At 44.1% G+C, this 12,146-nt stretch overlaps 1 long non-coding RNA gene and 1 other non-coding gene across 5 annotated transcripts in view; both read right to left on the reverse strand.

The window, feature by feature from the left end:
• LOC135175264 (uncharacterized) overlaps positions 1 to 12,146 on the reverse strand; it is a 265,383-nt gene that overhangs the window by 208,026 nt on the left and 45,211 nt on the right. The window lies entirely within an intron of this gene.
• TRNAI-AAU (transfer RNA isoleucine (anticodon AAU)) lies at positions 10,990 to 11,063 on the reverse strand. The gene has a single exon. It is a non-coding gene; the product is annotated as a tRNA-Ile (tRNA).

Genomic DNA, 12,146 nt, shown 5'->3' on the forward strand with positions numbered 1-12,146 from the left:
ATTTCTCAATAGGTTGAGAGGAAATGTGTTGTTTGGGAAGACAAGAAATGTTCCACAATTCCTTTCACTCTTTATGTTGCACTAGACTTCATCACACAGTATTTTCACCACAGCTGAAGAAAAAAATAAGACTTAATGGTGAAAACTCAGCACCTGTAGATGGACATGGAACTGCTGGAAGGAATCCAGAGGAGGGCCATGAAGATGATCAATGTGCCGGAGTACCTGCCCTACGGAGACAGGCTGAAAGAGTTGGGGCTCTTCAGCCTTGAAAAGAGAAGACTCTGGGGAGACCTGGAGCTGTTAAGTAGAACTAGAAGCAAGCAGAGAGGAAGACTATGCTAAACTGAAGTACAATTTCCCTTCAGAAGGCATTCATCGCTGCTTCCCCTTATGTAATAGAAGGCATGTCATCTGGAATGCTGCTAAATTGTGTCTGGGGGGAAAAAAAGAAAGCAAAAGCAAAAGCTAGTATTTTGTGTTTGTGCAAGTGCTTCTGCCAGCATTCGGACCACTGCCAACCTAGCAAGTGCAGGTTTGCAGTGGCTTACGATGCTCTGTCTGGGCATTTGATGAAAACCAGAGCACCTCAGAACACAGGCTTTTAGGTGTGAATGCTGTGTGCTGAATCATAATGCAGAGCTGCACTGACAGTTGGAGTGGAAACAAAACAGAATTTCTTAGAATTTGTTTCCCTCTTCCTTCCCCTCCTCAACTGAGATCTTTTGATGATCCATTAATACTCCCTTCCTTCAAAAACTACAGGTGTGAGAAACTGTCTAGGTGTAGTTTACTGAGTGGGCAGACATCATTATTTTAGAAGGCAATAAAATAGTACCACTCTTGCTGAATTGGAGAGGAATATAGAAAAACAGTATTTCATAGAATCAGGTTGGAAGAGACCTCCAAGATCATCCAGTCCAACCTAGCACCCAGCCCTAGCCAGTCAACTAGACCACGGCACTAAGTGTCTCAGACAGGCTTTGCTTGAACACCTCCAGGGACTGTGACTCCACCACCTCCCTGGGCAGCCCATTCCAATGCCAGTCACTCTCTCTGGCAACAACTTCCTCCTAACATCCAGCCTAGACCTCCCCTGGGCACAACCTGAGGCTGTGTCCCCTTGTTCTGTTGCAGGTTGTCTGGGAGAAGAGACCAACCCCCACCTGGCTACAACCTCCCTTCAGGGAGCTGTAGACAGCAATGAGGTCCCCCCTGAGCCTCCTCTACTCCAGGCTAAACAACCCCAGCTCCCTCAGCCTCTCCTCACAGGGCTGTGTTCAGACCTCTCACCAGCTTTTTCACCATTCTCTGGACACATTCCAGTATCTCAACATCTCTCTTGAATTGAGGAGCCCAGAACTGGACACAGTACTCAAGGTATACACAGACTTTTAAAGGTGTGCAGGAAAACATATGGCATACATGAATCCTTAACACCTAATACAGATACAAGATACATGTGAATTCCGCCAAAACCTTCCCCCCAACTAAGCTAAGCCACCAAAACCCAGTGCTCATTTTCTTCTCTCCATTAATATCTCTCATTAGGCCCAAGGAGGAAATCCACTGCAGCCTTGAAGGGCACAGGCAAGTTTACTCCCACATAGTTACCCAGATAAGACTCCCTCTGGAGATCTGAAAGAAAAGAGAGATTTGACTTCACTGCCCATTTACAAAGTGATAGCAGGATTGTGGGATTGAATAACAAAAATGATGATTTCTGGGGACAACCAAGTCAGTCCCCTAGGATGGGACTCTGTTTTTGTGGTCTTCTTAAGGGAATCTGGCACTCCTCAAACTACCACAGAAAAACAAATGTTCTATACTCTCTTTTTTTCATAACAGCTTGGGGGGGGGGGGAAGAAAATCCAATCTGGAAGAGAGTTATTCTCATTCTGGTTTTAATTTTGTGTTAAAATATATAGACAAATTATCATCTGAATTACACCTACCATGTCTGAGGAATTGCTAAAACCCTCACAGATGTATGTGCTTTTCTTCCTTTTCAGATGTTATAAATAGCTGTGAGGAGAGAATTATTTGCTATTTCTAGCATCAAGGCTTTCAGAACTGATGTCAGATGGAAAGAACTCCAAACCAACCACGGACAAAACATACTGCAGCTAGCAACTGCCTTGGGAAACTGATAATACAAGACTTTCCACTTCAGTGTCCCTCAGGTTTGAACCTGCCCTAGGTATGGGATACACTTCAATGAAGCAGAACAGTTGCAACACGTCTCAACAAAGAAGGAAAGAAGATAGGAAATAAAACAGTTGATTTACACAGAAGTAATAGCTACAAAGCCTGTAGAGCTGGACAACATCACTGGCAGAGTTTAAATGTTTCATATACAGAATGTAAAGTTGACATTTTAGCATTGTTTAGTCTGGAGAAGAGGAGGCTGAGGGATAACCTCACTGCTCTCTACAGCTCCCTGAAGGGAGGCTGGAGCAAGGTGGTGTTCTTCTCCCTAATACCAGATGATAGAATGACAGGGAATGGCCTGGAATTGTGCCAGACAAGGTTTAGGTTGGCTATTAACAACGATTTATTTCCTGCAAGAGTGGTCAGGCATTGGAGCAGGCTGCGCAGGGGGGTGGTGGAGTCATCAACCCCTGAAGGTGTGCAAGAAAGGTGGACATGGCACTTTGGGACATGGTTTATTGGCCATGATGATGTTAGGTTGAAAATTGGACTTAAAGACCTTAAAAGTCTCTTCCAGTTGAAACAGTTCTAAGTGTAGCATTTTCTAGAGAGTAAGCCAGTATTTTGGAATGCATGTATGAAAAGGCAAACTGACCTGGCCAGTTTATGTTCCAGGTTAGGTCCTATCTGGTAATGGCCTCATGTTGCACCAGGAGAGGTTTAGAGTGGATATTAGAAGAAATTTCTCTGAAAGGGTCCTCAAACACTGAAATAAGCTCCACAGGGAAGTGATTGAATCTCTGTTCCTGTAGGTGTTTAAGAGACATGATGCTGAGGGACATGGCTTAGCATCAGACTTGGCAGAGTTAGATAATGGTTAGAATCAATGATATTGAAGGTCTCCTCCAACCAAAATGATTCTATGATTTAAATAAGTATTTGTTTGCAAACCAAAGTATCTTTCACTGAGAAGAACTATGGGTATACACTTGAGGGGAGCCTATATTAAGGAGTGAGTTGGTAGGGCCAGGCAACAGGAGAGCAAAGTATTCAGGTAAGAATGGCCTTGAGCTGCACCAGGGAACGGTTAGGCTGGATATTATGATTTTTGTTTGCCCTGAAAGGGCTATCAGGCATTGGAACAGGCTGCCCAGGGGGGTGGGAGAGTTACCATCCGTGCAGGTGTTTAAAAGACATGTGGATGTGGCAGTGGCTTAGCAGTATCAGTTGGACTTGATGACCTGAAAGGTCTCTTCTAACTTCAGCAGCTCTATGCTTCCATAATATTTGCCATCTGGAGCTCAGATACACCTTAGAGACAAAGTTTACCAACTACATTATCTGTTTAGGAACATGAAAAGGCACAACCAGCTTTGGCCCTACCAAATATTAGGCATCTGTCATTTGCTGTCCCCTTGGGGACAGTGTATTTTTAAGACAGAGCATGAGGATGCCAAACTTCACCCTGTCCCCACTGCCCTTCACTCTTCCTTATATTACTCAGTTAATGACAAGAATGACATAGCTTAATACATTCCTATTATTTACCTTTAAAAGTCTCTTCCTGTTCTTCTCTGAAAATAAGAAAAATCCACACTCAGATTTCCACACACTTCCTTGAAGCTTTTAGAAACTACTGCCAAAGGTTATGTTATCTCTAGCATACTTTCTATGTGAAACAGCAAGTGGATATTGATTAAACCCCACACGTGTTGCAGCTCACCCCAAGGAAACAAGTCTTACACAGAAGTCTTGTACAGCTGTAGCTGGTCCTGCTAGTAAGAGAAGCTCATTTTTTCTTTGTGAAATAAGCACAAATGCACACCAGGATATTGTCACACTTATCTTCTGCCAGGTTCTATGTGGTTGGAGTTGAAATGAGAATTTGGTGACCTCCATACAGCCTTGTTGTAATGTGGGCACTGGCGAAAAAGGGAATTTAAACTTAAATAGCCTAACAAATTTAAACTTCAACTCTACAGTGCAAAACTGTGGGAGAAATTGCTAGATACTTTCTACAAAGAGTTACTTAGGGCTTTTATAGAATATCTCAGGAATAAAGATTTGAGTCCTGTTCGAGCCCAGCCCATCACATTTCACAGTATCACAGTATCATCAGGGTTGGAAGAGACCTCACAGATCATCAAGTCCAACCCTTTACCACAGAGCTCAAGGCTAGACCATGGCACCAAGTGCCACGTCCAATCCTGCCTTGAACAGCCCCAGGGACGGCGACTCCACCACCTCCCCGGGCAGCCCATTCCAGTGTCCAATGACTCTCTCAGTGAAGAACTTTCTCCTCACCTCCAGCCTAAATCTCCCCTGGCACAGCCTGAGGCTGTGTCCTCTTATTCTGGCGCTGGCCACCTGAGAGAAGAGAGCAACCTCCTCCTGGCCACAACCACCCCTCAGGTAGTTGTAGACAGCAATAAGGTCTCCCCTGAGCCTCCTCTTCTCCAGGCTAAACAATCCCAGCTCCCTCAGCCTCTCCTCGTAGGGCTGTGCTCAAGGCCTCTCACCAGCCTCGTCGCCCTTCTCTGGAAGGCTTCTACAATATTACCTAGATTTGCTCATACTTCACATTAGTGATTTCTTCCTAGGAACACAGAAATTTGAAGGTAATATGTCCCCAGCATCAGCAGTAAGTATAATTACCCAATTCTGATGCTAACAGCAAGATGACAAAATCCAGGGTTCTTGTTTTCTCCATTGAAAAATATACACTAAAAAACCCACTAAAAGTCCTGCAGAAGTCCCTGCCATGCAGTCCCTTTTCCTGAATAATCTCTGTTTCTGACACAGAGGACCTGGAATAGGTCCAGATCCTGGACTCCACAGCACGCTGCTGCCCATGCCCATTCAGCTGCATTTTTGGCTAGCAGCTCCTTCCTGGGTCTGTTTCTATGGCATTTCCTCACCCCCCTCCCACCTGCATCTCTGCTCTCAACATTAAAAGAAAACCTTTGTTTAGGGTGTTGATTTGGGTATTTTGATGGAGCTGTCATTCTTTTTCTAATGCATGGAGGATAAACACTACACTCACCAGTTTTAAGCAAAGATTAAGCCTCACCTAAGATAATAGCATTAATGTTTACACTTAGTTGCACATGCACTAAAGAAAAATTCCTTTCACCACATCTTGCTTTTTCATAATGAGGTTTCTGGGTTGTATCTGTGCATTATTCTCTGTTTCTATACCAGATGAATCCTTGAACACTCTGATTTTCACCATAATTCAGACCCCTAGCAGAAAACTGAATGAATAAAGCACCCTGATGGGAAGACACTTTGATGCTTTACTAATAAACACAATATAATAAATTATAAAATTATCCTGTGATGTGTCCAGAAAAGAAAATCCCCTGAACATTACTGAATAAATGAATACACACCTCCTGGATTGAACACAGTGTGAACCATCCAACTGTTTGAACATAAGAGCCCTTCTTGTAGCATTTCATGCATTAAATTAAAACACAGCCATCTCACAGAGCCACAGAATATATCTGATTGGAAGAGACCTCAAAAATCATCCAGTCCAACCCTCCACGTGGCACCTCAGTGAAAAGCTAATTAGCTTCGTTGGTCTTTGTAACTCTAAAATACAATAGTTAGTATCTGAAAGAGTAACAGAAGGAAGAGATTTGACTAGACTGACTGGAAAGCTTCTTCTCAGCTGTCAGTGTTCAACACTGCCACAGAAAAATGGAAAGGTTCTTTCTCTACATTGCTGTCTGCTGTGGACAGAGGACCTGTGCTTCACAGTATGCTTCTTATGCAGGGGAAGAGACGTCACAGACTCTCTGGGCAGCCTGGTCCAATGGTCTGTCACCTTCATAGAATTTTCTCCTCATGTTGAGGTGGAACTTTGTGTGTTTCAGTTTGCATCCACTACTCTTTGTGCTGTCACAGGACACCAGTGAAAAGAGATTGGTCCTGTCTTCTTGACATCTACCCTTCAGGTATTTATAAACATGAAGGATGATGCCCTCTCAGCCTTCTCTTCTCCAGGCTAAACAGCCCAAGGTCTCTCAGCCTTTCCTCACCAGGCAAATGTTCCAGTACCTTCATCATCCTTGTAACTTCCCCAGTATATCTCTGCTAGTTTAAAGATAGCTGGAATACTTTAGTGAGAGAAACTAGATTATAGGCTGTGAAAAGGAGACAATGGTGATGTCTACTGCACTCATAGCCTTGCTGAGATGCATAAAATCAAGAACACAAACATAGATAACACAATTGCTTTCTGGCTCTGGCTGTCCGCACTTTTCTCCCTAACCTTCTGTCTGTGTAACTAAACCTTCTGCTTTCTAACTCCCCTGGTCAATTCTCCAAACTCACCTTGAACATAAGGCAAAGTCTGGGATAAGGTAGAGGGCTGAAAAGGAGGTGAAAGGTGGTTGGGAGCCTCTCCTGGGGACTCTGGTTTCTGGGAGAGCTGTTGTGTTTCTGTATTACTTTTTAACTTGTCTATTTCTGTACATAGCTGCATATATTCTAACTATCTGCCTTTATACTGTGCTAAAATGTAAATATAAAGCTTCATTCTTAATTTCCAGCTCAGATGAGTCTAGTCTGAGTGATTTCATAACACCCAAACCATCACAATATCCCTGTCCCTTTTGAACTGGGGAGCCCAGAATATATCCCAGCATCTGCCACCACAGAATGGAAGTTCCTCTGCTGTCCTCACAAGAGCATTATTCCACTATATGGGTTTGTTTTGTTTAATCTCTTCTGTTATTCTCCAAATAATTTTGAGGTTGAAGAATGAGCTCCGGAATGACTTCTCTAGAGACAATGGCTAACCCTGCTAATCTGACAACCATCTGCTAAAACTAAATTTAGGGGAAAAAAAATATTTCTGTACAATTCTGGCTGCCAAAAAAAAAAAAAAAATAAACCTCCTGCATTGAATATTAACACTTCAAACCAAACTGAGAAAGTGGCCAAGAAGCCATGGCATCACCTTGGTTTATAGCGAGGACTTTGCTAGACAGCAACACAGCTGCAATAAAATTCTGATTCCTAACACCAGCAACATAAAATAAATAAATTTAAAGCAATATTATTCCTAGATCTATTTTTTTCTGAAAGAAAACACCAGGCTGTTTCTCCTCCTTTCATTTCGTTGAAAATGGATGTCATTATTTGCAGCCAAGTCCACACCACTCTAACTGGGCCCAGCGGAATTGAGAAGGATCATTGAGTGGAGCGGCAAGACACAAGGTCATCAAAGCAGCACTGCATTATTTTCCCTTGACATCTGATGGACTCGTGACAGCAGTTTGGATGCTGGATAACATGAATATTCATCACTGTGCTTTTAAAATGACATTGTGACTTTGGAATGACACTTCTCATGTGCCCTTGTTGTACCTCGGTGACAATGTGGGGAAGATGCAATGTCAAAACTCTGACTTTGACATGAGTGTCACCTGCTTCTCTTCACTCCTTTTTTCATTTTAGTTCTTTCTTTTTATTATTATCACTTATTTTTAATCAAACACTGTTGCTGGAAGAAGCCTTAAGCAAGAGGGCTGGAGAGTGAAGAAACATATTAGCCCATTTGTGAAAGAAATCAATAGAATGCTGTTAACTCAAGACATTTTCCCAAAAAAGCTGTTGCCTGTCTGTGTGCAGCTCAAATCCAATAATGAAACCATTGGTGTCTACAAGGAAAACATTTGCACCAAAAGTTCTCTCCTCTGGAGAAATCCCATTTTGTTTCAGAGCTAGACAGGACAAAAATAATCTCTGTCTTGAGATCTCAAATGTAAACCACCTTACACAGGCCAGAGAGGATCCATCTCAGCCACTCTTGCAGACACTCTAGGACAATACCTCTATTTGGCCTGGAATTTTTTATTTGAATAAATATTAAATCATTAAAAAATTAAGACTCAGACTGCAGTGCATCTATCAAATTGGGCCCCAAAGTGGATCAGAGGGCTGGGAGCAACTCTCCTATGAGGACAGGCTGAAAGAATTTGGGTTGTCCAGTCTGGAGAATAGAATTTTCCAGGGAGACCTTATAGCTGCATTTCAGTATCTAAAGGGGATGTAATGGAGGGCAGAGGAAGGACTGTTTAAAAGGGCTCATAGCAATAGGATGAGGGGCAATGGTTTGAAACTGTAACAGGGTACATTTAAATTGGACATTAGGAGGATGTTCTTCAGAATGACAGCAGTTATATACTGGGACCGGATGCCCAGTGATGTGGTTGAGGCCTCAGCCCTGAAGACATTCAAGGTCAAACTTGATGTGGCCCTAGGTAGCTTGGTCTGTTTGGAGATATCCCTACTCACCGCAGGAGGGTTGGACAAGATGACCTTTACGTGTCCCTTCCAACACAATGCAATCTGTCAATCTTCTCTATGGAATTCAGAACATCCTCTGAAAAATCAGGCTGCCAGGGGAGAGCTGCTTGTTTTCCTGCTCCCAAGCAGAACTTTTAAAAAGGGACAAATAAAACACACTCACCACAGATTCCCTGGCTCCAGCATCTTCCCACTAAGAAATATGTGAGAATTATACTGATATAAAAGACAAAAGCAGGCAATGAACGTTTGAGTTACCTATAATTATGAATTTTCAACTATTTCACCTTCCTCTCTTCCCTTTCCCTGCAAATGCTGTGTTGTTTCACTGAGTCGCTGTGATTGGAAAAGACTTTCAAGATCATCAAGTCCAACCATTATCTAACTCTATTAGGGCCACTACTACACCATATCCTTGAGCACCACATCTAGATGACTTCTAGATACATCCAGGCATGCCAACTCCACCACTTCCCTGGGCAGAGAACCCTTTGGGTAGAGAAGTTCTTCCAAATGTCCAACCTAAACCTCCCCTGGCATAACTTGAGACCATTTTCTCTTGTACCATCAGCTGTGTCTTGTGAGAAGACAACAACACCCATTTCTCTAGAACCTCCTTTCGGAGAGTTGTGGAGAGCACAATGAGGTTTCACACAGTATCACAGTATCATTAGGGTTGGAAGAGACCTCACAGATCTGCCTCCTCTTCCCCAGACTAAACTTTAAGTTAGGAAGCGGTAGTGGGTTCACAGCACTTAGAGTTTGGTGTTTACCCCCAAAGATAAATTACCACATGACTCAGAATTACAAAGTAGGCAACATATAAAAGGTACTAGACATATACAAACACATATATACATTTACAACTATAGAAAGACCCAGCCACCTTCCCCAGAACAAAACTCAGGGATCCACCTGTAGAAACTTGGAGTCCTCTGGACAAAAGGCCAGAAGGCTGTCGCCAGCTAAGACAATACTACCTCTTCCCTGCTCCCCATCTTACCAATAGCCTAAACAAATGGTTGGCACAGAGCAGACAATGCCAGAAGGGAGAGAAACAGTGTGAAAAGAATCACAGAATCAACCAGGTTGGAAGAGACCTCCAAGATCATCCAGGCCAACCTAGCACCCAGCCCTAACCAATCAACTAGACCATGACACTAAGTGCCTCAGCCAGGCTTTTCTTGAAGACCCCCAGGCACCACCTCCCTGGGCAGCCCATTCCAATGCCAATCACTCTTTCTGTGAAGAAATTCTTCCTAACATCCAGCCTATACCTACCGTGGCACAGCTTGAGACTGTGTCCCCTTGTTCCATTGCTGGTTGCCTGGGAGAAGAGGCCACCCCCCACCTGGCTACAATGCCCTTTCAGGTAGTTGTAGACAGTAATAAGAACACCCCTGAGCCTCCTCTTCTCCAGGCTAAACAGGCCCAGCTCCCTCAACCTCTCCTCATAGGATTTGTGCTCCAGGCCCCCCACCAGCTTGGCTGCCCTTCTCTGGACATGTTCCAGCAAAAGAAGAGAAGCAAGAGGAAGAACACTCTGAACCTCAGATTATATAGGAAAATAATAACCCAATGAAATGAGATCCATTTATCTCTTATGTTCTGTTCGGCCCCCTTCAGGATGCACTTTCAAATTCTCTCCAGAATGTTATTTATGGTTTAGAATGAAGACACTAGTCTTTAAAACTGTTGCAGCAGCTGATCCTAGTTCTATATTGCAGACATACTCTAATCACTGCAGGTTTCCTTATGCTAACTGCAGCTGAGGACGTAAGACTGAGCTTCATGGCCCTTCTATGGACAACTTTCACCTTGGCATCCCTCATACTGTGGAGCCCAAAGCTGAAAGCAGTACCAGGGCATGGCCTCACCAGTGCTGAGTACAAAGGAACAATCACTTCTATAGACAATGCTGGCCACGCAATATGAGTCAGGATGCTGCTGGTCTTCTTGGCCAGCTGGGCACAGTACTGGCTCATGTTCAGCCTGCTGTCAACAAGCACCTCCAGAGCCTTTTCTGCCAGGCAGTTTTCCTGCCACTCTGCCCCAAGCCTTATGTGTTCATGGGGTTGTTGTGACCCCTCTGCAGGACCCAGCACTTGACTTTCTTAAAGCTCATATGATCAACCTCATCACATCCATTCAGGAGCCCAACCAAGGCCCTCTGCAGAACCTTCCTATCCCTCAGTGTTTTCACAAGGCTGCTGTAGAGAACAGTTATCAAAAAGCTTTAGTAAAAATCATGTAAAACACATCTGCTGCCTTCTTTTATGGCGTTATTTTTACCCCTCCAGCTTCCTTTTGGCACCTGCAGCATTTCCTTCCACCCAGCGGCTCATCTGTACTCCCCCTATACTGAGCCAAAAGCTCAGTTCAATCCCACCCACGGCACTGTCCCACCTCGCCCCCGATTGACTTTTCACTTGGCATTGGCCCAGCCCATGCACCGAACATGGAGACGACTAAAAGCAGTCGCCAGTATGCACCGAGCACAGAGACTGCCAAAAATACTGGCCCGTACGGGGATCGAACCCGCGACCTTGGCGTTATTAGCACCACGCTCTAACCAACTGAGCTAACCGGCCAATTACGAGGGACACTTCTACAAGAGGGCTAGTTGCTCCTGCTGATCCAAGCCGCTGCTGTTCAGGTTTCATTTTCTCGCATCAGACGGCCCTGATCAGAGGACCCTGCATGACGGGGTATTTCTACTGCCTGGGACGACCAGAGCCTCCAGCCTGGGACAGACACATAAGCACAACACTCTTCTCCCCAGTCAGGATAGTTCTAAACCACATCAGGGTAGATTTACACTGGACATTAGGAATAAGTTCTTTACTATTAGAGCAGCGAGACATTGGAATGAGGCTTACAAAAAGAAATCGTGGATGCCTTGTCTCTGAAACTGATCAAGACCAGGCTGGGTGAGGCTTTGAGCAGCCTGGTCTAGTGGGAGGTGTCCTCATCCATGGCAGGGAGGTTGAAAATAGATGATTTTTTAAGTTCCCTTACAATTCAAGACATTCTATGACAGGAAGGCAACAGAGCAGGCTACAGGATGAGACCATATAGGCTCCCTCCTCCTTGCTTTTTCAGACACCTGAGTCAAGCCCTGAGCATCCTCCAATATCTGTTCTCATAGCAGATGCTGCTTTAAGCAGTGAGTTTAGGCAAGACACCTCTCATGATCTCTTTCTGCCTGAATTATCCCACATCCTGAGCAAAACTCAGCATAGCCTGCAGCAGAAGTAAGCATCAATGATGAAATTGTGTCAGGGGAGGTTTAGACTGAATATTAGGGAAAAAAAAAAAAAATCTTTCCTGCAAGAGTTGTCAGGTATTGTAACAGGCTGCTCAGGGAGATGGTAGAGTCACTATCCCTGGACACGCTCAAGAAACATATGGACATGGCACTTCATGGCACGGCTTAATAGCCATCGTCGTGCCAGGCTGACAGTTGAACTCATCAGTCTTTTCTAGATGAAAACAATTCTATCTTGAAGATCTTTCCCAACCTAAATGATTCTATGACTCTAAGAGCAGAACCATAATCTGTCCTCTGGTGAACCAGGGACCAGCATCTACTGAAATTCACACAGCAATCACATTGAATGAAACTCAGACTAGAAGCACTTATAGCAACACCAGGAAGAGTTATTCACAGCTCT

This window comes from Pogoniulus pusillus, chromosome 5, assembly GCF_015220805.1.
Source record: "Pogoniulus pusillus isolate bPogPus1 chromosome 5, bPogPus1.pri, whole genome shotgun sequence".
In the NCBI taxonomy this organism is placed as follows: Eukaryota; Metazoa; Chordata; class Aves; order Piciformes; family Lybiidae; genus Pogoniulus; species Pogoniulus pusillus.